Source organism: Bos javanicus, chromosome 22 (genome assembly GCF_032452875.1).
Source record: "Bos javanicus breed banteng chromosome 22, ARS-OSU_banteng_1.0, whole genome shotgun sequence".
Lineage (NCBI taxonomy): Eukaryota > Metazoa > Chordata > Mammalia > Artiodactyla > Bovidae > Bos > Bos javanicus.
The window spans coordinates 25,159,609-25,184,039 of NC_083889.1; the positions used below are offsets into that span (position 1 = coordinate 25,159,609).

Here is a 24,431-nt window from a genome sequence, read left to right on the forward strand (position 1 = left end):
AAGGTCCGCACAGCAACAAAGGCCCAGAACAGCCAAAAATAAATTTAAAAAAAAAGAGAGAGAGAAAAGGAGATGCGTGTTTTTCTTTTTTTAAAACCAAATAAGAAACTAAAACCTGGTGTGTATAATGAGCATGACCACATGAAGTTAGGCTCTTACAAGGGCCTAGCAATTCTAGTTTAAGGCTCTACAGTTACCATCTTAATATTCTTAATATTATCATTCCCTAAATTTGTGCTTGTAAGACAAGTGCGGTGAGTGTGATAAGTCCCTAATGCTCAGAGCTTTGGCTAAAGAGTGGTACTTCCTCCAGCCACCTCCAAAGCCTATCTTCTCTGGACAGATTCTTGTCGGTTTGCTCCTCACCTCCTGATGCCTCAGGCCTATGTTGACCTCCCCTCATCCCTTCTGCCTAGCAACACCTCCAGCTCCAGAATGGAGCCCATGTATAGGTCACATAGTATCAGGGTTTGCTGTGAGCATGCTACTGTATCTCAGGGCAAGGCATGGAGGTGGTTGTTCCTGCCCCTACATGGCAGCACTATTCTTTCAGTGGTCAGCTTCTTGATGGGGTGAGCCTCTTGTCCATTTCTGCTCTGGGTACCTGATGTGTCCTGGCACAGACACTTCAGTGCCTTTGAGGGTTGTCTATCTGCTGTGAGTTGTGGGAACGATCTGGGGGCACATGTTGGTAAAGTAACTGATACGGAACAGAATCCAGTGGCCAGTAGCAACAGCTGGGGGGTGTTTGCACCAAATAGTGGGGAGAGGCCCTCAGGGCTTCTAAGGGTCTACCTTACCCAATAAATATCCCAGGGAGAGTGACATTAAATAGCAAATAAAAAACATCATGCCAGATCAAAAGAGACACCATGATTAAAGCTTACAGAAGTTAAATGATTTGATCAAGATCACACAGCTAGTGATATTCCAGGATGGTACTCAAACTGAAGTTTGACACCAAATCCAGAGTTGTACACCCTGCAGTATTTCCACTGGAGTTCTGTGTATTTCCAGGAGTAAAACAGCTCTACTCTCTCTGCTTTATTTATTTTCTTTTACTAAACCTCTGCCTTAGTTTCCAAACCAATTTCTTTAACCTACAGAAACTACACTAGACTAAGGTTGGTTATGTCCTTCCTGGAATTAAAGTTCTGTAAGAGAACATCTCTCGTTATTACACACACACACATACACTATTTTTTTTTTCTTTTTTTCTCTCTCTCACCAATTTCCCTTGTTCTTCTAAGCAATTCACAAAATTTTATAATAGAAAAAAATGTATATCAGAGACATTTCCACTTAATTGACAGGGGATGAAAAGTAATTCCAGGGAGGTCAAGTGCTTTCCTTAAGAATCAGAGGCAAATATGAGTCATAAATCTGACTATAGATCTCTGCCCTGGAATTTTCACTGTCTCTTTTTATAAAATTTTTTTTCATTTGAACCATTTTTAAAGTCTTATTGAATTTGCTACAATATTGGTTCTGTTTTAGGTCTTGGTTTTTTGGCCTCAAGGCACGTGGGATCTTGGCTCCCTGACCAGGGATCAAACCTGCACCCTCTACATTGAAAAGCAAAGTCTTAACCACTGGGCAGAGGAACCAGAGATCAAATTGCCAACACCTGCTGGATCACGGAAAAAGCAAGAGAGTTCCAGAGAAACATCTATTTCTGCTTTATTGACTATGCCAAAGCCTTTGACTGTGTGGATCACAATACACTGTGGAAAATTCTGAAAGAGATGGGAATACCAGACCACCTGATCTGCCTTTTGAGAAATCTATATGCAGATCAGGAAGCAACAGTTAGAACTGGACATGGAACAACAGACTGGTTCCAAACAGGAAAAGGAGTCCGTCAAGGCTGTATATTGTCACCCTGCTTATTTAACTTATATGCAGAGTACATCATGAGAAATGCTGGACTGGAAGAAACACAAGCTGGAATTAAGATTGCTGGGAGAAATATCAATAACCTCAGATATGCAGATGATACCACCCTTATGGCAGAAAGTGAAGAGGAACTCAAAAGCCTCTTGATGAAAGTGACAGTGGAGAGTGAAAAAGTTGGCTTAAAGCTCAACATTCAGAAAACGAAGATCATGGCATCTGGTCCCACCACTTCATGGGAAATAGATGGGCAAACAATGGAAACAGTGTCAGACTTTATTTTTTTGGCTCCAAAATCACTGCAGATGGAGACTGCAGCCATGAAATTAAAAGACCTTACTCCTTGGAAGGAAAGTTATGACCAACCTAGATAGCATATTCAAAAGCAGAGACATTACTTTGCCAACAAAGGTCCGTCTAGTCAAGGCTATGGTTTTCCCACTGGTCACGTATGGATGTGAGAGTTGGACTGTGAAGAAGGCTGAGCACCGAAGAATTGATGCTTTTGAACTGTGGTGTTGTAGAAGACTCTTGAGAGTCCCTTGGACTGCAAGGAGATCCAACCAGTCCATTCTGAAGGAGATCAGCCCTGGGATTTCTTTGGAAGGGATGATGCTAAAGCTGAAACTCCAGTACTTTGGCCACCTCATGTGAAGAGTTGACTCATTGGAAAAGACTCTGATGCTGGGAGGGATTGGGGGCAGGAGGAGAAGGGGACGACAGAGGATGAGATGGCTGGATGACATCACTGACTCGATGGACGTGAGTCTGGGTGAACTCCGGGAGCTGGTGATGGACAGGGCGGCCTGGCGTGCTGTGATTCATGGGGTCACAAAGAGTCGGACACGGCTGGGCGACTGAACTGAACTGAACCACTGGGCTGCCAGAAAAGTTTCTCCTCTATCTCTTGATGCTTAGCTTATGGTTCCTCTTTCAGTATCCTATCATTTTGCCTTTTCATACTGTTCCTGGAGTTCTCAAGGCAAGAATACAGAAGTGGTTTGCCATTCCCTTCTCCAGTAGGTTTTATATAAGGTAGATATATTAGGGTTAATTTTTAGTGGGAAAAAAAAAAAAAAACAGAAAAAATCATCAATTATATTGGAGAATAAAGAGGATAAAGGTAGAATTAAAAATATAATTATGAGGTTATCGCAATAGTCCAATAAGAGAGATACATCTTAAACTAAGGTAGTGAGAGTAAGAATGAAAAACAAAAAATTTTTTTTCAATGTGATTTGTCAACTTACTGAATTTGGGAAAATGGTAAAAGAGAAAGAAAACATTAAAAGTGCCCAGAGATATATTATTTTTCAAAATAAAGGGAAAAACAAAAAAAAATAGTTCAGATTTGCAGATGTTGATTTTCTGGCTCCTTGGGGTCATAGGTTTAATTGTCTAATAAATAGTTGGATATAGTCTAATAAGTAGATGGGGCTTTCCTGGTAGCTCAATGCAGGAAACCTGGGTTCAATTCTTGGGTCAAGAAGATCCCTTGGAGAAGGAAACGGCAATCCACTCCAGTTATTGCCTGGAAAATCCCATAGACAGAGGAGGCCTGGAGGGCTACAGTCCATGGGGTCACAGTCAGCCATGACTGAGTGACTAACACTAACAAACTGATGTGGCTTGGTAGTGAGGGCTGGGGTGCAGAGACAGATTTTTCTTTTTTTTTTTTTTGGCTCACCAGTCTTTAAATTCTAGTATAAAGAGAATTTTATTCTAGTAGTGGTTTTAAAATGGCAATATTCAATACATTCTACAGATATATTTGAAGATTGTTTCAAAAATGTAGGTTGTGGTGTTTATTGCAGCATTGTTTACAATAGACAAGACATCAAAACAACCTAAATATCCATCAGTGGATGAATAGATTTAAAAATAGATTAAAAAGTATATATATATATATATATATATATATATATATATATATATATGGAATGCTTCCCAAGTGACTCATATGGTAAAAAATCTGCCTGCAATGCAGGATGCACAGGTCCAATCCCCAAGTTGGAAGATTCCCTGGAGAAGGGAACGGATGCCCACTTCAATATTTTTGTCTCAGAAATCCCATGAACAGAGGAGCCTAGTGGGCTATAGCACATGGGATTGCAAGAACAGGACCCACCTGAGCAACTGAACACATGACATATATGAGATATTTTTCAGTCATAAAGGAGAAGGGAATGCTGCATGTGTAACAACATGTATGAACCTTGATTGTAAAGAGCCTGCCTGCAATGCAGGAGACCCAGTTTCAATCCCTGGGTTGCAAAGATCCTCTGAAGAGGGGAATGGCAACCCATTCCAGCTACAGTCCATAGGGTCACACAGAGTTGGACATGACTGAATGAGACTAAGCAAGCTCTTATGAGTAGTACATAAAAAAAGTTTTACTATGAGAGGTGATGAATGTATTAACTAACTTTTTGGGATGATCATTTCATAATAAATACATAAAACAAGTCAGTACATTGTATACCTTAAACTTACACAACATTTATATCTCAATTTATGCAATGTCAATTATATCTCAGTAAAGTAGTGGGGAAAAGTATACGGTCAAATTGGCATTAACTTTAAACAGTAATTAAATTCAAGCCATACTTTGACTTTGACATTTATTTTACACCTGGATAATCAGTGACTCCTTATTCAAGTAAACATTAAAGTTCTAAAGAGGAGGAGTCTGACGAGGAGGTAAAGAATCTACCTGCAGTGCAGGAGACTTGTATTTGATTCCTGCATCTGGAAGATAACTGGAGAAGGGCATGGCAGCCCACTCCACTATTCTTGCCTAGAGAATTCCATGGACAGAGGAGCCTGGTGGGCTTCAGTCTATGAAGTCACACAGAGTCAGATACAACTGAGTGACTAAGAAGACTGAAGAGTAGTCATGCTTAATGTTTCATGCAATGGACATTTGATAAAACAATCCTTATTTGACAGTCTACTCTGAACATAATGGAATCATTCTCGTTATTTTTTTTTAAGTTACTCTAACATAATGACCTAATTGTATATACATGGCTTAACATTGGAGACCTGCAGTATTTCAGTCCACTCAGACATCTGTGGTGACCTACTGATTTGAAAGTTAAGCATTAAACCTGATTGGAAAGTATATGACATATTGGAAATGGCACACAGATAATAAAGTAAATCATAATAAGAGTGCCTTACCATATATTTCACATTCTGTTGATCTCTTCATTTTAAATCCAAACCAAAATAAATTCTATATCATCCCTTGTTTTGATACTACTAGCACACAGTGATAAAGATCCAACATAAGTAAAGTCAGCCACACTTATTAGCTCTGATTATGTGTTAAAATTTTGTTATGCACTGACAACGCAAACATAAATAAATGCACTGCACCCAAAAAGTTTACAACCCAATAAGAGTAGTTTTGTTATATATAAGAGCCAGAGACAAAGTTGAACTATTATTGGAATTATTCTATTCTTATTCTGACTTAAAAACTAGTTGCAACCTAAAAGTTGAGAGTTATGTTTTAGGACTTCAAGCCTGGGAGACAGCATCAAGGAAACCCGAGAGAAGTGTTCACTGTAGGGAGTGGCTGCAACCTAACTGTTGTTGGATCGTGGGTATTTTTCTCCTTCTTGAGTCCCCTTGGGCTCACATTGGAGGGCTGGAATCACTGATGACCATGACAGTTTTGTCTACTGATATGGCAGGAACTATTCCCTTTCTCACTTATATAAACTCTGTCACTTAGATTTCAATATTCCCATTGTAAGAATATAGAAATAGAGGCTTGAGGAACTTTAACTTTCTTAATAGCAAGCAGCTAAAGCATGTTGGGATTCAATTTTGAATTTATGCAATCTGACTCCAGAACACTTACTCTAAGTCACTATGAGGTATACTCCAGGAAGAGACATAAAAGCAATTAACTAATTGCAGTAGTACAGGATATGTGTTTTACCAAAAGCATAAATATAATTTTAAGAAAATCCAGAGAAGGAATTCCTTCTACCTAGAGGTTATGGACAATCGACAAAAGATGCAATATTTGAACTAAATATAGAAGAATGAGAATGTCTTTGAAAGATAAGGAAATAAATAGTAAGGAAACTCTGTAAGTATAACTTGAATAAAGATATGAAAATACTTGTCATTCAAAATATGTAACTGGTCTTGAAAGGAGGAGAGTAATGAAATATAAGGATGCAATTGTAGGTTTAGAACAGTTTTGAAAGATCTTCAATAATATGACAGAGGTTTGAACCTGATGTGTAAAAGTCAGAAAACATAGGAGTGTCTTCAGTTATAAGCAGAAGCATGACATGCTTAGATGTATAACTAACTGGGGGAAGGTAGGGAAAGAGAAACCAGAGGTCAGAAAATTTATTTATCAAACATTTGAAAAATTGGGCCTTGTCAGTACTAATGAAGAGAATGAGAATAAAATGAGCTATTTTCAAGTGTTTAGAGGCAGTACCAACAGAATGGTATAACTGATTGGATATGAGAGATGAAGAGAACATTGAAGATTACTCTGAGCTAGCTATTGTGGGTGAATGCAAAAATACATGTTAGTTGAAGTCATTAACTGTTAAAGGGGTATGGCGAAGAAGAAAGACTAAGGGCAGTGAAGATGAAAGGAGATGAGAAAGTAGATACAAGTTTAATTCATTTTCCTTTCTTTTATTGAATAAACATTCATTTAGACACAATTTTTTATGAGTTACTAGCTACATACTCCATGTTTTCTGTAATCATGCAGATGTGAATGGAAGTTTGAATGATTAAATAAACGAAGTGTCCATTCACTGCAGAAAATCATTTTACAAGGCAGTCAAAGTGGCTTTAGAGAATAAAATTATACAAGAAATTTTGCATATATTTAGATTCATGTTTTGGAATTTTAAGGCATTCTTCCTTGACAATTGAGTGACGCCCTTCAGGAGGTGACAGAAGAGGGATCTAGGTCATTGGTCTTAGAAAGGTTTTTTCCCACAATGAAAGGAAGGAAGACAGGGTAAACAGAGACAGAAAATGTACTGATGCAAGTGGGGTTTAATCTGTTAAAATAATCTTCTGAAGTTTTTTCTTACTTTCTTGGGGAGGAGAAAGGAAAATCATTAGCTAAGACAGATGATGGGACAGGAAGTATAGAAGGTTTTGAGAAGAGATGATAATATGTAAAATGATCATCAGGAGAATGAAAAAGTGAATAGGCAAGAGGTATGTGTTGTGATAGGACAAACCAGGAATATTTGTGAAAGATTTCAAAATGGACATGAAAAGAATACTGGGTGTCCTCTTCACTGAACTTTTTTGGATTAATGTTGCCTTTTGGTGTCTCTTATCGATTTGATGACAATGTAAGGAAGTGAAAACTATTAAGAATGCAAATGATTCTAACCATTGAAATGCAAATGACTCATGTCCAGTGGAATGCTATTTTTTTTTCCCCCTTTTTTCCCTTATGGATAAAACAGGTTTTTGTTTTGGCCTTTTTTGGAATAGCTTTCCTGAGTTATAATTCATACACCATAAGATTTAGCCATGATAAACACATTTGCATATATTTATGAGTTAATTTTGGGGGCTTCCCAGCTGGCACTAATCGTAAAGAACCTGTCTGCTAACGCAGGCGACAAAAGAGATGTGGGTTCAGTCCCTGGGTCAGGAAGATCCCCTGAAGGAAGGCATGGCAACCAACACCAGTATTCTTGCCTGGAAAATTCCATGGACAGAGGAGCTTGGCAGGCTACTGTCCATTCCTCAGTTTGTGGACCCCTATCTCCAACTTCAAAGCCAACAACAGTACACTGAATCCTTCTCCTATCAAGTCACTCCAGCTATTCTTCCCTAGTCACATTTTCCTGACTCATGTCTGTCTCCTGCTTTTAAGGATGCTTATTATTTCACTGGGTGCATCCAGATAATCCAAGATAATCTCCCTATTAAGATCAGATGATTAGCAATCTTAATTCTATTTTCTACCTTAATCCCCCTTCACCATGTATTCTAACATATTTACACAATCCAGGAAATAGGGCATGGACATTTTTGGAGCCATTATCTATCCATCACACCCATCATATGGGAGGCTAAGAAAGGAAAGTTTTTAATAGAGAACATAGTTAAAGTTAAGATTGTCATCTGTTAGAGAGTAATAATGAAAAATAAGAATGACAACAAAGTGTTGATCATTAGAATGTCTCTTGTTTCTTCTTTAGGAGAAATTTCATTTTCAAAGTCAAGATGGATTGAGACATTAAAGGACAAGTTTAAAATAAATTCAGAACTGAAAGAAAACTGTGGCATTGTATATATCGTACTACAAAGATATCAGATGGCAAAAAGAGAAATAGAGCGCTGAGCAGAGATAACAGCAGGGCCTAGAACTCTTGGTACATGTGTGCTTCAGTTTTGATTATTTATATTTTTAGGATGAAAGGGACACGTTTATTTGTAGGCTGAGGGGCCAACTGAGAGGCAAACTTAGATTCTATCTTTTGAACTTCTGGGCCTTTGACCCTGTTACTTGCCCAATTTAGAGCATTTCAACATTAACCTTTGAAAAATAACAGCATGCTGTCAAGTACACAAAGCACCAAAAAGCACATTTCTAAAATGTCCCCGAGTGAAGATGTGAGAAAACCCCTTGAAACCCATTATTATCATGGAGATATTACAGTGGCCTCCTTGGTTGCTCTTTTAGATAAGATTGTGTCTGCCTAAATGGCACTGATTCCATTTATATAACAATAACAAACAAAAAAAAGAATATTTGGAAAAAAGAAAAATAAATAGCTGAGAGAAGCACTGTAAAAATCTGTGGATAACGTAGTACTCCAAATGTATATCATTTGCTGATAACACATGAGTTTGCTAACAGTGTCACAACAAAGCATGCCAATCTACCAGTCCTGCTTGTGCTTATAACCAGCATGAATATCTTAATGAAATCAGTGGGTTTGGGGTTAAGGGTCACCCAAGCGGCCTCCTTTGGAAAGTTAAAACAGTACTTCATTCCCCTATGTGTCATCTATGGCTTTCTGCTGTTCCACTTCAAATTCTCTCTCTAATTCTAGTCACGTACTTTTTCTGCCCTCTGTGCCATGCAAAAATGCCACCAAATTTGTCAGAAAAGATTTGCCCTTTGTGAAACTAGCCTGATTAAGTTTTATCAGCTCATCTCTCTCTGGATGTTTGGTAACCTCATTCCTTATTACTGTCTTAGAGATCTTGCCTACAGCCAAGGGCAGATCTGTTCATTTATAATTTCCTGATTCTTTTTCTGTTCTTTTCTCACAGATTGGGGTGAGGTATTTGTGTTTTCATTTTGCTTCTCTCTCCCTGTAACTGAAACGTTTTTGCTAAGCTTTCCTCATTTTGGTTGAAAATTTACTTAGAAATAGATCTATATTTTTTTCCGGTTTATCATAATGACTGTTCCTTATAAATTTAAAATTATTGGTTGATAAAAACCTCTCATGCATTTCCTATACTTTCCAAAGTGATCTTTCTTATCATGAAGTGCCCCTTAGAGCAGATGAATATTTATTCTCTTTATTTTTCTCTTGCTACATCGGTTTAAGCTTCATAAACACCATAATTACACTAGAGCAAACTTGAATATGAAATAAGAAAATGAAATAGCATCCCCTGATCCATTAAGCTATATTGTCTTCCTCCCAATATAAAGATTAAATGACAGGGATAGTTTATAGAAATGACAAACATGAGTTCAATTTATTTTTTCAAACTCATAATCAACAAAAGATTTTTATTTTCCATTTATGAGTAGGGAAACTGGCTGATTCCCTATGTGAGAGAAACATTTGAAATTTTCTGTTTATTCTTTCAAGGTACAACCAGTTCTGAAGTTCTGAATTTTACCTCTTTTTTTTTTTTTTCCCTCCAGTGTTTGAACATAAACAGTTTATCCTGTGATGCTATATTGACTTTGTAAACCTTTCACAATGATGAGAATGTATCAGGCATTTTCTTCTCTTCTTTTATATTCATGTTTTCCCCTTTCTTTATGTTATTTATCAACTTGTTTCCATGTTCTTCAACACAGGTGAAATGTTAGCCAAGAGAAATACATCAGATATCTCATTGACAGGGACTGGTATGGATATGTAGGAAAAAATTTGATTTGATTTACTCAACCTGCATTGTTTAAAGTTTTAATTTTATGCCATTATGTAAATAATAGATGATCATTATAATGGGGCTTCCCAGGTGACTCAGTGGTAAAAGTCTGCCTGCCAATGCAGGAGACGTAAGAGACATGGGTTGATCCCTGGGTCAAGAAGATCCCCTGGCAGAGGGAATAGCAACCCGCTCCAGTATTCAGATGGTAAATGAGGGAGACCTGGGTTGGGAAGGTTTATCCCTGGGTTGGAAAGATCGTCCGGAGGAGGGCATAGTAATCCACTCCAGTATTCTTGCCTGGAGAATCCCATAGACAGAGGAGCCTGGAAGGCTACAGCCCATGGGGTCTCCAAGAGTCAGACATGACTAAGGGACTAAGCACCAGTATTCTTGCCTGGGAACTCTCATGGACAGAGAAGCGTGGCGGGCTAGAGTCCATCGGGCGGAAAGAATCGGACACAACTGACTGAACACGCATGCTCATTTTAGAATATTTGCAAGACTCAAATATGAAAAGAATAAATACCCAATTATGCTTTTGGAAACTATTATTAGGATAGTGGTACCTAAAATTCCAGGATGTTTTGCTATACTATGCTGTTAATTTTTAATATCTGCTATTACTCAGTTAAAAATATGACACAAGCATTTCCCGTGCTGTTAATTAGCACTTACAAATTTAATTTTTTAATAGAAATATACTTGTTGAAAGTTTCATAATAATCCGTCATATGACTGGTATATCTAATTGAAAATACATTGTTCTATATTTTGGACTTCTACTATAAAAACTGAAATAAGAAATGCGTGTCCTATATTTATGATTATTCATATTATGATTATTAGCCTAATTTTCTAGAATTTAAATTAATGAATATAAGAGAATTAATGTTGGAATTGTTCTTATAATTATTGTTAGTTTTCATCTAATTTAGTCTTATAAAGTCAGAGAATGCTTTCCAGTACAAATTTTATCCCAAGTAGGATTTGAAGGATGATGACGATGATGATATTTTTGAACATTTATTTACTGTTACATGTATTAACTTTGGCATTTATTATCTTACTTACTTTTTAACACAACTCTGTGAAGAAAATGCAAATTCTCCTCCATTTTACACAGGGTAGAATTTTGACAGTCTAACATCAGAAGGCATGAGGAGTATGAAAGTTAGGGATGGGGAGATTATTTAAAAAGAAGAAAGAGTAAGTGAATGCAAATGACCCGAGTTGTGAGAAATCAAGAATTTGAGAAACACATAATTCTTGTTAAGGAAAGAGTTGACAAGAAATGAGATGAGAGAAATAGATATCCAAAGTGACATCAAGAGGGCCCGTTTAGCCACCTTAAAGGAGGCTTTGGAGAGCCATAAACATAATTTAAGTTCGTGATTGCATTTTCAGTTTGAAAAACATGTCCAAATTCTCCATGAAAATGTGCCAGGAAGCAGTAGCTGCCATGCTTGTATTTAAGAAGCTTAACAGAGAGTCCAGATTTGAAGTGCTCTCCTGATAAAAATGTCAAAAGAAAAAAAATGCTCAACCTACAAGTTATGTTTTATTTGGCAGATTGTCTGAGGACTACTCTGAAAAAGTAAAGGAAGAACCAGGATATACAGGGGTTTTTGCAACAAAGACCAGGTGGTCGAAGCATCAACAGATTACTGTTAATTAAAGAAAACCAGAAATCTCAAGTTAATGAATTTAGCACTGTTTTTCCTGTATGGGGACATGCAGGAGTCTGGGCTCACTGAAATCACTCCTTTGATATGCACCCTGACTATCTAGGGCTAGTGTCCTGTTCTTTCCCATCCTGAGTTCCCTCAGGGTACACCGTTGTGGGTGGCTACAGTGACTGAGGGCTTGGAAAAGGGCAGCCAGTTGTCTTCAACATGTGTTCCCTCAGGGCTCACCATGGGGGTGACTGTAGTGGCTTGATGGCTACAGCATCCTTTGTTTACTGATATGGTAGGCAAGGTATTTATTTCAATTACAAGAAGGAACTAGACTTAGGGCAAATTGTTCCTTATTTGCCTTTCAGACCTCAAACAGTCCAGATGTCTGACTTCTGATGCCATGATTTAAGCTGTTTCTTTTGCTGCTTTTGTGGTATTCTGTCTGACCAGTGACCAAACAGCATCACATATACTGTTAGACTCAGTTCACATAGTAATGACAGAATGCTTTTCCACAAAGGGCTGGATTAAAAATATGTGTTTTATTTTTTTCTAGACAAAGAAATGAAAACAAAATCCTAGTCTAGATCTTTATCCATAAAACATAGATATCTTAACTTTCTATGCTGATTCTAAAGCTAAGCAGAGAGACTGACTTTTAGCAAACATTGCTATTGTTGCTATTGCATAATGGTTATTACCTATTTTATCATTTCTTTTATTTGTTTCTTCTAGAGGTAGCATGGGAGAAGCTGACTGTTTTATAAACTTTTCGCAAACACTGATAATTTACAAATGTGAAGGACTTTTGTTGACAAGAGCGCAAGTGACAACCAAAAACTAATGGAGAACTCACTTTTTTTTTTTTTTAATTTAACAAGTATTTATTTTCCCGTCATCTGACCACATGCTCAGAATCTGGATTTTGAAAATTTGGTAAGCAAAGATACACCACAATCTTCTCGATGTCCTCTGTTCAATATCGTATGCACTAACCAAATGTGGCTATTTAAATTCACTACAATTAAACATTCAGTTCCTCAATCACACTAGAGAACTCACTTTTGAGTCATAATTTAGCTCTTAATCACAATGCTTGGGGCTGCTCTGGTGGCTCAGTGGTAAAGAATCCACCTACCAGTGCAGGAGAGGTAGGTGACATGGGTTCCCCCCCAGGTTTAGAAGATCCCCTGGAGTAGGAAATGGCAACCCACTCCAGTATTCTTGCCTAGGAAATCCCATGGAAAAAGGAGCCTGGCAGGTAACAGTTCATGGGGTTACAAAGAGTCAGAAAGGACTGAGTGACTGAACGTGCACACAATGCTTAGCAATGTTTTTCTCTACTCCATTTGAACAATTTATCACCTCCTCACCACTAAACAATGGAACCAAAACAAATGAGCAGAAGAGATAAGAAGGTTTTTTTTTTTTTTTGAACTATGTTTAATAGTATTTTCCACATTTTGTAAACGGCCATTTTGGAATACCATCTACATGTTTCATAGGGCCTTCATCACAAATTTCCGATAACTGAGAGGTTCCAACCAACAAATTTATTCTCTCAGTTCAAAAGCCTTAACATCTAAAATGAAGGTGTCATTAGGATTCATCCATTCTGGGGAGTCTGAGGTTTCCAGAAATGATCCTATGGCTTCATCTTAGCTTCAAGTGCTTGTTAGCCATCCTTGGTGTTCCTTGGCATCACTTCAGTTTCTGTGTCCATCTTCACCTCACCACCTTCTAAGGGGACTTCAGTCTTTGGATTTAGAGCCCAATCAAAATCTGTTATGAGTTTATCTCAATATCCTTAATTATATTTTCAAAGATCCTATTGCCAAATATAATCCCATTCTCAGTTAGTAGGTGGACATAAACGTTGTGAAGGACACTGTTCAACCCACACACTTTCCTCAGCATATTTTTGCAATGTTTCTTTTATTAAAGCAGTTCCAAATTTCTCAGACACTTCATTAAAATAAGAATAGTTCCTTAAGAGACAAGAGGCAATCTAATACTCAATGTTTTCCAAGCTTAGTTGAAGGCAATTATTTTAAGAGCATCTCATGAAATAAGAATTTTTTCATAGACAGTTTTTTTGGGAAATGTTGGGGAAGACAAGCCTCAAATACTTCATAGAAAAAAGCTCATTCCTTTTTCTTCCTTTCAGTTTCTCCTGTATTCTGGTGTAAATTTTAGTATATATAGACTACGCATCTCAAGAAGCCTAGGAGAAATAGCAAAATTTGCCCGTTTTCGCCTTTTCTCTGATTTTCTGCAATCCCTGTAGAAGTGAAATAATTGCTTTTCAATATGAGTTAATTGTTTCTTTGCATGAGTAGGCAGGATGGGATGATTTCCTAGAATAATGATAGTTAATATATAATCAGCAGGGCTTCCCTGGTGGACAAGGGGTAAAGAATCTGCCTGCCAATGCAGGAGATGTGGATTCGATCCCTGGGTCAGAAAGATCACCTGGAAAAGGAACTGGCAACCCACCCCGATATTCTTGCCTGGGAAATCGGATGGACAGAGGAGCCTGGTAGGCTACAGTCCAAGCAGTCACAAAGAGTCAGACAAAACTTAGCGACTAAACAATAACAAACATATAATCAGCATGCATTGCAGAATAGGCACTGTATGAAATATTTTTAAAGCATTTTAATCCTGATAACAACCCTGTAGATACTGATATTATGTCCACTTGACAGATAAGAAGGATGATGTTCAGGGGACTGTGACTTGCCTATGATCGCATGATGTTCAGGGGACTGTGACTTGCCTATGATCGCACAGTTGATAAAATAAGAAGCACACAATCTTTGTCACTTTGTGTTCTTCCTTTCCATATAAGCAAACATTTCTCCATGTCATTATGTTGTGTGTATATGCTGAAGGAAATACAGTATACATTTGACTTGCATCACTAAGTGCTGTAGATTCTGTTTTTTATTTATTTACTTATTTAACTTTATAAGCTCCTTTTAAGTTTCATTAAAAACACATGATTGATTTGGAGATAAAAATGTCCACTTAGGCATAACCTTTTGCAACAATTTGGCTTTAACAATTCAAATAACAGCACCCCGTGCAAATCACAGATGCTGATTAGCAAGGTTTCAGAGCTGTGCTTGGAATTGCTGGCACCTCTATTACTATTACATCCAGAAAAGAGATGAGGTTAGAGATAAAATGGTCTAATTAACCAGGAGCTGCTTCAGTATCCTCAGTGAGCAGCCACAGAGTAATCAGACACAGAATCCTTGCCTTTCGGTTGGTCCAGAGATGATGCTTAGATGTATATCAAGAACAGCCAATTGTGTCTGTAACCTGAAAGAACTAGTTGAAAGATTCTCTCAGGCAAACATTGGCAGTAAAGAGGGGATTGTCTGAATAAACTCTTATCTCAGAGAAAATGCTCTTGTATCTCATGAGTTTGAGAGAATCTGACAGATACAGAAATGCCAACAAAATTAATAATAACATTTATAATTTGAATACTCTTGTTTTCTCATCACTGTCCTATGGGTTTCTTCGCCGTCAGGGACAGGTTATTGATAGACATATAGAAACTGTCCTGGGTTGGACAGAATGTTTCATGTATGTCCTTCATTTTGGTTATTTTTATTTACTTTGATTCCTCAGAACTTCCAGCAACACATATGATTATTGCTAGATACTTGTTTGGTGAATAAATAAGTAAATGGACAACACAAATAGGAATTGAATAATATAATTGATCAATTTCCTATAAACCCATTGCTGAACGCTTTATTAAGTTATAAAGGATTTAACTGTTTTTGTTTTAACTGTATGTTTTTTAAATGAATGTGTACTGAGAGCTTGGTCCTGGACTAAGGGCTTTGCATGTTGTTGCTGTTTAATTACTAAATCATGTCGGACTCTTTCGCCACCCAAGGACTGTAGCCTGCCAATCTCCTCTGTCTGTGGGATTTCCTATGTAAGAATACTGGAATGGATTGCCATTTCCTTCTCCAGGAGATCTTTCCAATCCAGGAATTGAACCCATGTGTCCTGTGTAGGCAGGCAAATTCTTTACCACTGAGTCACCAGAGAAGCCCAAGGCCTCTGCATACACGGTGAGAGTTTATCCTCATCATACTGTTAGGGGAAGCACACTGACTGAAACCGCCCACCCTGGCCAGGCACCATAGTAACTATTTGCATGAGTTGTTTTACAAAAGTCCTGATAAGGAACACCATGGAACTAATAAGCCACCATCAACAGGTTGAGTTCAGGAAAGGTCAAAAAAGTGACACTACCTGTTCAACTACGTCTCAGAATCTTTCTCAATGCATCCATCTTGGCTGAATAAGGCATGGACTTGTTCACCAGGGGATCTTCCCTGGTGGCTCAGACGGTAAAGTGTCTGCCTACAATGTGGGAGACCTGGGTTCAGTCCCTGGGTCGGGAAGATCTCCTGGAGAAGGAAATGGCAACCCACTCCAGTATTCTTACCTGGAAAATCCCATGGATGGAGGAACCTGGTTAGACCTCCATGGGGTCACAAAGAGTTGTACATCACTGAGCGACTTCACTTACTTGTTCACCAGGAAGGACTCTGAGTCAGAATGATTGGTTAAAGACAATCTGGAAACTAATCCCATCACCATAAAACCCAAGACTTCAAGCCATGTGGCAGAGCAGTTCTCCTGAGTTCCCTTACCCTACTGCTCTCCACTCGGGTTCCCCTTCCCAGTAGAATCTCTTGCTTTGTCAGCACATGTGTCTCCTCGGACAATTCATTTCCGAGTGTTAGACGAGCCCACTTTCAGGCCCTGGAAGGGGTCCCCCTTCCTGCAACAATACCTTTGCTCTTTCAATGACAAATACTTATTGCGTGCTTCCTCTGGCCAGTCACTTTTGGAAGCATAACATACTGCAGAAAACAAAACAAATAAACAAAACCCTTTCTTCTCTGGGGTTTGAAAAGAAGAAAGCAATATAACTATTTGCCTGGAGTCAGAAGTAGTCTACTTCCAGGGTAAACTCAGGTACTTAATTGCAGTGCCATGATTTCTAATAAAAGCCTCTACACCAACCACTACACTAAGGGTTTTCAGCACCAAATTCCTGTGGTGATCACTACACTAAATAAAGAAAGAAGATACATGTTCTCTAGATGATTGTTCAGGCTGAGCAAATGCCAAATGCTGTTAAGCAATGCCTATTTCTAAAAAGAATTCTTTCTCATTGAAGGAGATAATTCCATAAGCACAGACACATTAATTTGGAGTTTTTCATCAACAATAATGAGAACGGGTAATAAGAATGAACTTAACCTTTCATTCTGTATTTTTGTTTTATGACAAAGAGAGGACTTTTTCAAGCTGGGAGGAAAAACTTGCTGCTGAGTTTTGTGTGAGCTTTTAGTGCTGCTCATGGGAAAAAAAAAAAAGAACTTTAGCTGTTAAAGTAGTGGGCATAGGTTCTTGGGTGGAATATAGGACTTTAAAGTGATAAATCCCCAAGCAACATGGAAATATGATTACACTAAAGATGAGATTAGCAAAATCCAATATACAGTGACTGAGATCAACCAGCTTACAATATAGCTCCAGGGGTTGTCTATAAATATGTACCTGAAAAGATGGGGGAATATCCAGGTTACTCAAGGGATAAAGCAACAAGAGGAAAGTAGGTTGGGTCTAACCAAAGCTATGAGTTTTAATCTGGTAAGTGTTACTATGAATAACTAAAAATCCTCTTAATAACCTACAACACTGAGAAAAGAAAAACAAAAAAAAAATAAGAATTTGGAAGTTTGTTTTTTTTTTTTTTTCACCCTCTCCGCCATCATCGTGGGCCTGGAGGGCGCCTCAGAAGCTCGGGGGTGGCGTGGGTGGTAAGGACGTGGCGGGGGGGGGAGGGGTGGTGTCGGGGGACATGAGGCGGGGTGTGGGGGGCGTAGCGGGTGGGGGTAGGGGTGGGCATGCCAAAGTGCCGGCTCCTCACGCGGCAGGGAGAAGCTACGGCTCTTTCTCTACTGCCCTGGGCCGACCATGCTAGGAGGAGGCCTAGCGGGCGGTTGGCATCAGCACAGGGGCCCAGCCTCCAGCGGCCACCTAGCCACACTGCACATGCTCAGAGTGCCCCTCCAGTCTGAAAGTGTTTTTAGACTACTCTTTAGGCAGGAGAGATTCTAGTAAGTCCACAAAAAGAATAAAATATTAACGGTTATGTGCATTTAATGGATATACCATCCAGTGTTGTGTTGTTGTTGTTGTTTAGGTGCTAAGCCATGTCCGACTCTTTGTGACCCTCATGGACTGCAGCAAACCAGGCTCCCCTGTCCTTCACTATCCCCATAGTTTGCTCAAATTTATGTTCATTGAGTCTGTGATGCTATTCAACCATCTCATCCTATGTCATCCCCTTCTCTTGCCCTCAAACTTTCCCAGCATTAGGGTCTTTTCCAAAGAGTCAGCTCTTTGCATCAGGTGGCCAAAGTATTGTCAGCAAAGTGATGTCTCAGCTTTTAATACACAGTCTATGTTTGTCATAGCTTTTCTTCCAACGAGCAAGAGTCATTTAATTTCATGGATGCAGTCACCATCCACAGTGATTCTGGAGCCCAAGAAAATAAAGCCTGTCCCTGTTTCCATTGTTTCCCCATTTGTGCTGATGTGCTCAGTCGTGGCTGTCTCTTTGCCACCCCATGGACTGTAGCCCGCCACGTTCCTCTGTCCATGGAATTTTCCAGGCAAGAATACTGGAGTGGGTTGCCATTTCCTTCTCCAGGGTGTTTCCCCATTTATTTGCCATGAAATGATGGGACTGGATCATCTTTGCTGTTTGAACGTTGAGTTTTAAGCCAGCTTTTTCACTCTCCTCTTTCACCTTCATCAAGAGGCTCTTTAGTTTCGCTTTGCTTTCTGCCATAGGGTTGTATCATCTGCATATCTAAGATTATTGATATTTCTCCCAGCAATCTTGATTCCAGCTTGCGCTTCATCCAGCCTGACATTTCTTATGATGTAGTCTACATGTAAGTTAAATAAGCAGGGTAACAATATACAGCCTTGATGTACTCCTTTCCCAATTTTAAACCAGTGCATCGGTCCACGTCCAGTTCTAACTGTTGCCTCTCAACTTGCATACAGATATCTTAGGAGGCAAGTAAGGTGGTCTGGTATTCTCATCTCTTTAACAATTTTCCAGTTTGTTGTGATCCACACAGTCAAAGCCAATGAAGCAGAAGTAGCTATTTTTCTGGAATTCTCTTGCATTTTCTATGATCCAATGGATGTTAGCAATTTGATCTCTGGTTCCTCTGTTTTTTCTAAATCCAGCTTGTACACCTGGAATTTCTTCATTCACATACTGCTAAAGTCTAGCTTGAAGGATTTTGAGAATAACCTTGCTAGCATATGAAATAAGTGCAATTGTAAGGTAAGTTGAACATTCTTTGGCATTGCCATTCTTTGGGACTGGAATGAATACTGACCTTTTCCAGTCCTGTGGCTACCACTGAGTTTTTCCAAATTTGCTGCCATATTGAGTGTAGCACTTTCACAGCATCATCTTTTAGGATTTGAAATAGCTCAACTGGAATTCCATCACCTCCACTAGCTTTGTTTGTAGTGATGGTTCCTAAGGCCCACTTGACTTCGCATTCCAGGATGTCTGGCTCTAGGTCAGCGATCACACCATCGTGGTTATCTGGGTCATGAAGATCTTTTTTGTATAGTTCTTCTGTGTATTCTTGCCACCTCATCTTAATATCTTCTGCTTCTGTTAGGTCCATATGATCTCTGTCCTTTATTGTGCTCATCTTTGCATGAAATATTCCCTTGGTATCTCTAATTTTCTTGAAGAGATCTCTAGTCTTTCCCATTCTATTGTTTTTCTCTATTTCTTTGCACTGATCACTGAGGAAGGCTTTATTATCTCTCCTTTCTATTCTTTAGAACTCTACATTCAAATGGGTGTATCTTTCCTTTTCTCCTTTGCCTTTCATGTCTTTTCTTTTCTCAGCTATTTGTAAGGCCTCCTCAGACAGCCATTTTGCCTTTTTGCATTTCGTTTTCTTGGGAATGGTCTTGATCCCTGTCTCCTGTACAATGTCACGAACCTCCATCCATAGTTCTTCAGGCACTCTATCAGATCTAATCTCTTGAATCTATTTGTCACTTTCATTGTATAATCATAAGGGGTTGATTTAGGTCATACTTGAATGGTCTAGTCATTTTCCCTGCTGCTGCTGCTAAGTCATTTCAGTTGTGTCCAACTCTGTGAGACCCCATAGATGGCAGCCCACCAGGCTTCCCTGTCCCTGGGATTCTCCAGGGAAGAACACTGGAGTGGGTTGTCATTTCCTTCTCCAATGTATGAAAGTGAAAAGTGAAAGTGATGTTGCTCAGTCGTGTCTGAATCTTAGTGACCCCATGGACTGCAGCCTATCAAGCTCCTCCGTCCATGGGATTTTCCATGCAAGAGTACTGGAATGGGTTTCCAGTGGTTTTCCCTACTTTCTTCAATTTAAGTCTGAATTTGGCAATAAGGAGTTCATGATCTGAGCCTTAGTCAGTTCCCAAGCTTGTTTTTGCTGACTGTTTAGAGCTTCTCCATCTTTGGCTGCAAAGAATATAATCAATCTGATTTTGGTATTGATCATCTGGTGATATCCATGTGTAGAGTCTTGTGTTGTTGGAAGAGGATGTTTACCATGATCAGTGTGTTAAAACTCTGTTAGCCTTTGACCTGCTTCATTTTGTACTCTAAGGCCAAATTTGCCTGTTACTCCAAATATCTCTTGACTTCTTACTTTTGCATTCCAGCCCCCTATAATGAAAAGGACATCTTTTGGGGGTGTTAGTTCTAGAAGGTCTTGTAGTCTTCATAGAAGTGTTCAACTTCAGCTCTTCAGCATTACTGGTCAGGGTATAGACTTGGATTACAGTGATAGTGAATGGTTTACCTTGGAAATGAACAAAGATCATTCTGTCATTTTTGAGGTCGCATCCAAGTACTGCATTTCAGACTCTTTTGTTGACTATGATGGCTACTCCATTTCTTCTGAGGGATTCCTGCCCGCAGTAGTAGATATAATGGTCATCTGAGTTAAAGTCACCCATTCCAGTCCATTTTAGTTCTTTGATTCCTAAAATTTTGATTTCACTCTTGTCATCTCCTGTTTGACCACTTCCAAATGCTTTGATTCATGGACCTAACATTCCAGGTTCCTATGCAGTATTGTTCTTTACAGCATCGGACTTTACTTCCATCACTAGTCACATCCACAACTGGGTGTTGTTTTTGCTTTGGCTTCATCTCTTCATTCTTTCTGAAGTTATTTCTCCACTGATCTCCAGTAGCATATTGGTCACCTACCAACCTGAGGATTTCATCTTTCAGTGTCCTATCTTTTTGTCTTTTCATACTGTTCATGGTGTTCTCAAGGCAAGAATACTGAAGTGGTTTGCCATTCCCTTCTCTGTATATTCATAAGGGATTTGATATAGGTCATACTTGAATTGCCTAGTGGTTTTCCCTACTTTCTTCAATTTAAGTCTGAATTTTGCAATAAGACATTTGTGGTCTGAGCCACAGTCAGCTCCCGGTCTTGTTTCATAGAGCTTCTCCATCTTTGGCTGCAAAGAATATAATTAATCTTATTTCAATATTGACCATCTGGTGAGGTCCATGTGTAGAGTTGTCTCTTGTGTTGTTGGAAGAGGGTGTTTGCTAAGAGCAAATGCCTTCTCTTGGCAAAACTTTGTTAGATTCCTAACCACTAGACTGCCAAGGAATTCCGCTGAGGGTGATATTGGGACAGTCTGAATTTGCAGTTAGTATCAGAAGTGAGGGTGATCTTGGCAACTCCTGAACTTTGCAAAGGAAGAAAGAAAGAAAGTGAAGTCTATCAATCGTATCTGACTCTTTGCTACCCCGTGGACTGTAGCCTACCAGGTTGCTCCGTCCATGGGATTTTTCCAGGCAAGAATATTGGAGTGGGTTGCCATTTCCTTGTCCAGGAGGTCAGGAAGACCTTTGCCTGGTTCAAGACCCAGGCATTGAACACAGGTCTCCTGCATTGTAGGCAGACACTTTACCATTTGAGCCACCAGGGAACTTTGCAAACATGTTATTTATTTCTCAAAGCAAACTCATGTGGTATAAGATCACATAGCTGAGAATAGAACATAAGCAAAATATTCTCTGACATAAATGATTACAATAGTTTCTTAGATCTCTTTCCCAAGGCAAAAGAAATACAAGCAAAATAAACAACTGGGACTAAGTTAAACTTTAAAACTTTTGAACAGCAAAGAAAATGGTAAACAAAGCAAAAGACAACCTATGAATTGGGAGAACATATTACCAAATGATGTTACCAAGAAGGGCTTAATTTTTAAAAGGGCAAATAGCTCATCACATAATGCAATTAAAAAAAAAAAAAAAACCTGAACATAGGCAGAAGACCTAAACAGACATTTCTCCAAAGAAGACATACAGATGGTTAACAGGCACATGAAAGATGATCAACATTGCTATTTATTAGATAAATGCAAAATAAAATTACAATGAGATACCACCTCACACTGGTCAGAATGGCCATGATTAAAAAATCTACAAACTGTAAATGCTGGAGAGTGTGTGGAGGAAAAAGAACTCTCCTCCACTATTGGTGGGAATGTAAACCAGTGCAGCCATGGTGTTTGGGGACCGTCATTTTTCTAAAAGATTGCATATCCTATCCCTCTAAAATATTGGTAATGTTATAAAGACATCTTATGGAGATTTAAATCTTGAAGTGGCCTGGAGGCTCTATATTCACTCAGAGTTTGTTGATCTTAAATTGACTCAAGAGCATTTCTGGGTTAATTGTTCTTTCTCCTTTTTATAATTTCCCCTGGGTCTGAGAGAATAAGGGAGGAAATCAGAAATGCAATGGGTCATACTCACTTCGGCAAATGAAGTAAAGTTGTCCTGATACAGAGAAGATTACCATAGAGCCTGTATAAGGGTTACATAGATGTTTTGAGACAATCCATTTTTTTCTTCCTTTTTTAATTTAAAAAAGACATGAGAAAATACTTGGGATAATGGAAATGTTTTATATCTTGTTTTGAGTTGCAGTTTTTATGGTGACTACAAATATTAAAACTCATTACTGAGTACTAGATCATTGTATTTTATTGAACATTAAATATACTTTAATCTTTAAAATGAGTGCTGTGAGAAGTGCAAATAATGATTTAAACCTGGGGTTTGCAGGGTTTAACAAGTGCAAGGTTGAACAAATAGAGCACTAACCTTATTGTACTTTATATAACAGACGAAACTCTGTTGGAAAATCACGTATTTATTAATTGAAAAATTCCGAAGAAAATGAATGTCAAGAGACAAAACTGACTTTACAGATATTGCAACTGGAAGAAGAGCAGCGCTAAAGGAAAAATTATCCAAGAACATGCATGGATTGCTTACCATGTGCCTGATACCGTATTGCCATTTCAAATTTGTTATTTCATTGATTGGCTATACCAACCCTATGAAGAACCCACTACTAAAAATCTATTTTTACCTTGCCGAGAAACGTAAATCTTGATAGGTTATGCGACCTACCCAAGGTTCCAAGGCTAAAAATGGTAAAGTTAAATCTTGAGGCTCTATTTCTGATGTCAAAAGTCTGTATTCTTGACAACCAAGGCTTATTACTTCCATTCAGTCGTTGTTTTGATTAAGTTAGGCTAGTTTAATTATGCATGATGCGTAATTAAATGGAAACTTGAGTCACATTGACCACTCTACTTCTAATATATAAAAATTAGTTGTAACAACAACATAGCCAAACCTGAATAATCTTTTTAATTTGGTTAAATGGGAGCATTTTAATGGCTCAATATGGCCAGCAGGTGGCAATGGTGTTCCATTAAGTCAATACAGCAACTTCAGGGGAATTAATGTGCATATCACTTCATGTCAAATAGATGGGAAAGCATGGAAACAGTGACTAATTTTATTTTCTTAGGCTCCAAAATCATTGAAGATGGTAACTGGAGCCACAAAATTAAAAGACACTTGCTCCTTGGAAGAAAAACTATGACCAACCTAGATAGTATATTAAAAAGCAGAGACATCACTTTGCTGACAAAGGTCCGAATAAAGTCAAAGTTATGGCTTTTCCAGTAGTCATGTATGGATGTGAGAGTTGGACCATAAAGAAGGCTGAGTGCTGAAGAATTGATGCTTTTGAACTGTGGTGCTGGACACTCTTGAGAGTCTCTTGGACAGCAAGAAGATCAAACCAGTCAATCCTAAAGGAAATCAACCCTGAATATTCATTGGAAGGGCTGATGCTGAAGCTCCAATACTTTGGCCATCAGATGTGGAGTCGAATCGTTGGAAATTACCTCGATTCTGGGAAAGATTGAAAGCAAGAGGAGAAGAGGGCAACAGAGGATGAGATAATTGGATGGTATCACCAACTCAGTGGACATCATAAGTTTGAGCAAACTCAGGAAGACAGTGAAGGGCAGGAAAGCCTGGTGTGCTGCAGTTCATGGGGGTCATAAAGAGTCGAACACGACTTAGTGACTAAACAACAATGTATATAAAAAATACAAGGCTGCAGAAAAAAGGAGAGGAGCAGCTTTCTGTGATCTCGACCCTAGATATTTATGCACTTGACCCATTAAGGGTACAAAATTTTTGAGCCGTTTGCATACCTAGGCTAGTTTAATTGCGTTCTGCAT

The 24,431-nt window shown here is 38.6% G+C and overlaps 1 protein-coding gene and 1 non-coding gene across 2 annotated transcripts in view; one reads left to right on the plus strand and one right to left on the minus strand.

Moving 5' to 3' along the window:
- CNTN6 (contactin 6) overlaps positions 1 to 24,431 on the minus strand; it is a 319,039-nt gene that overhangs the window by 189,398 nt on the left and 105,210 nt on the right. The window lies entirely within an intron of this gene.
- Positions 22,631 to 22,733, plus strand: LOC133235814 (U6 spliceosomal RNA). The gene has a single exon (XR_009732676.1). It is a non-coding gene; the product is annotated as a U6 spliceosomal RNA (small nuclear RNA).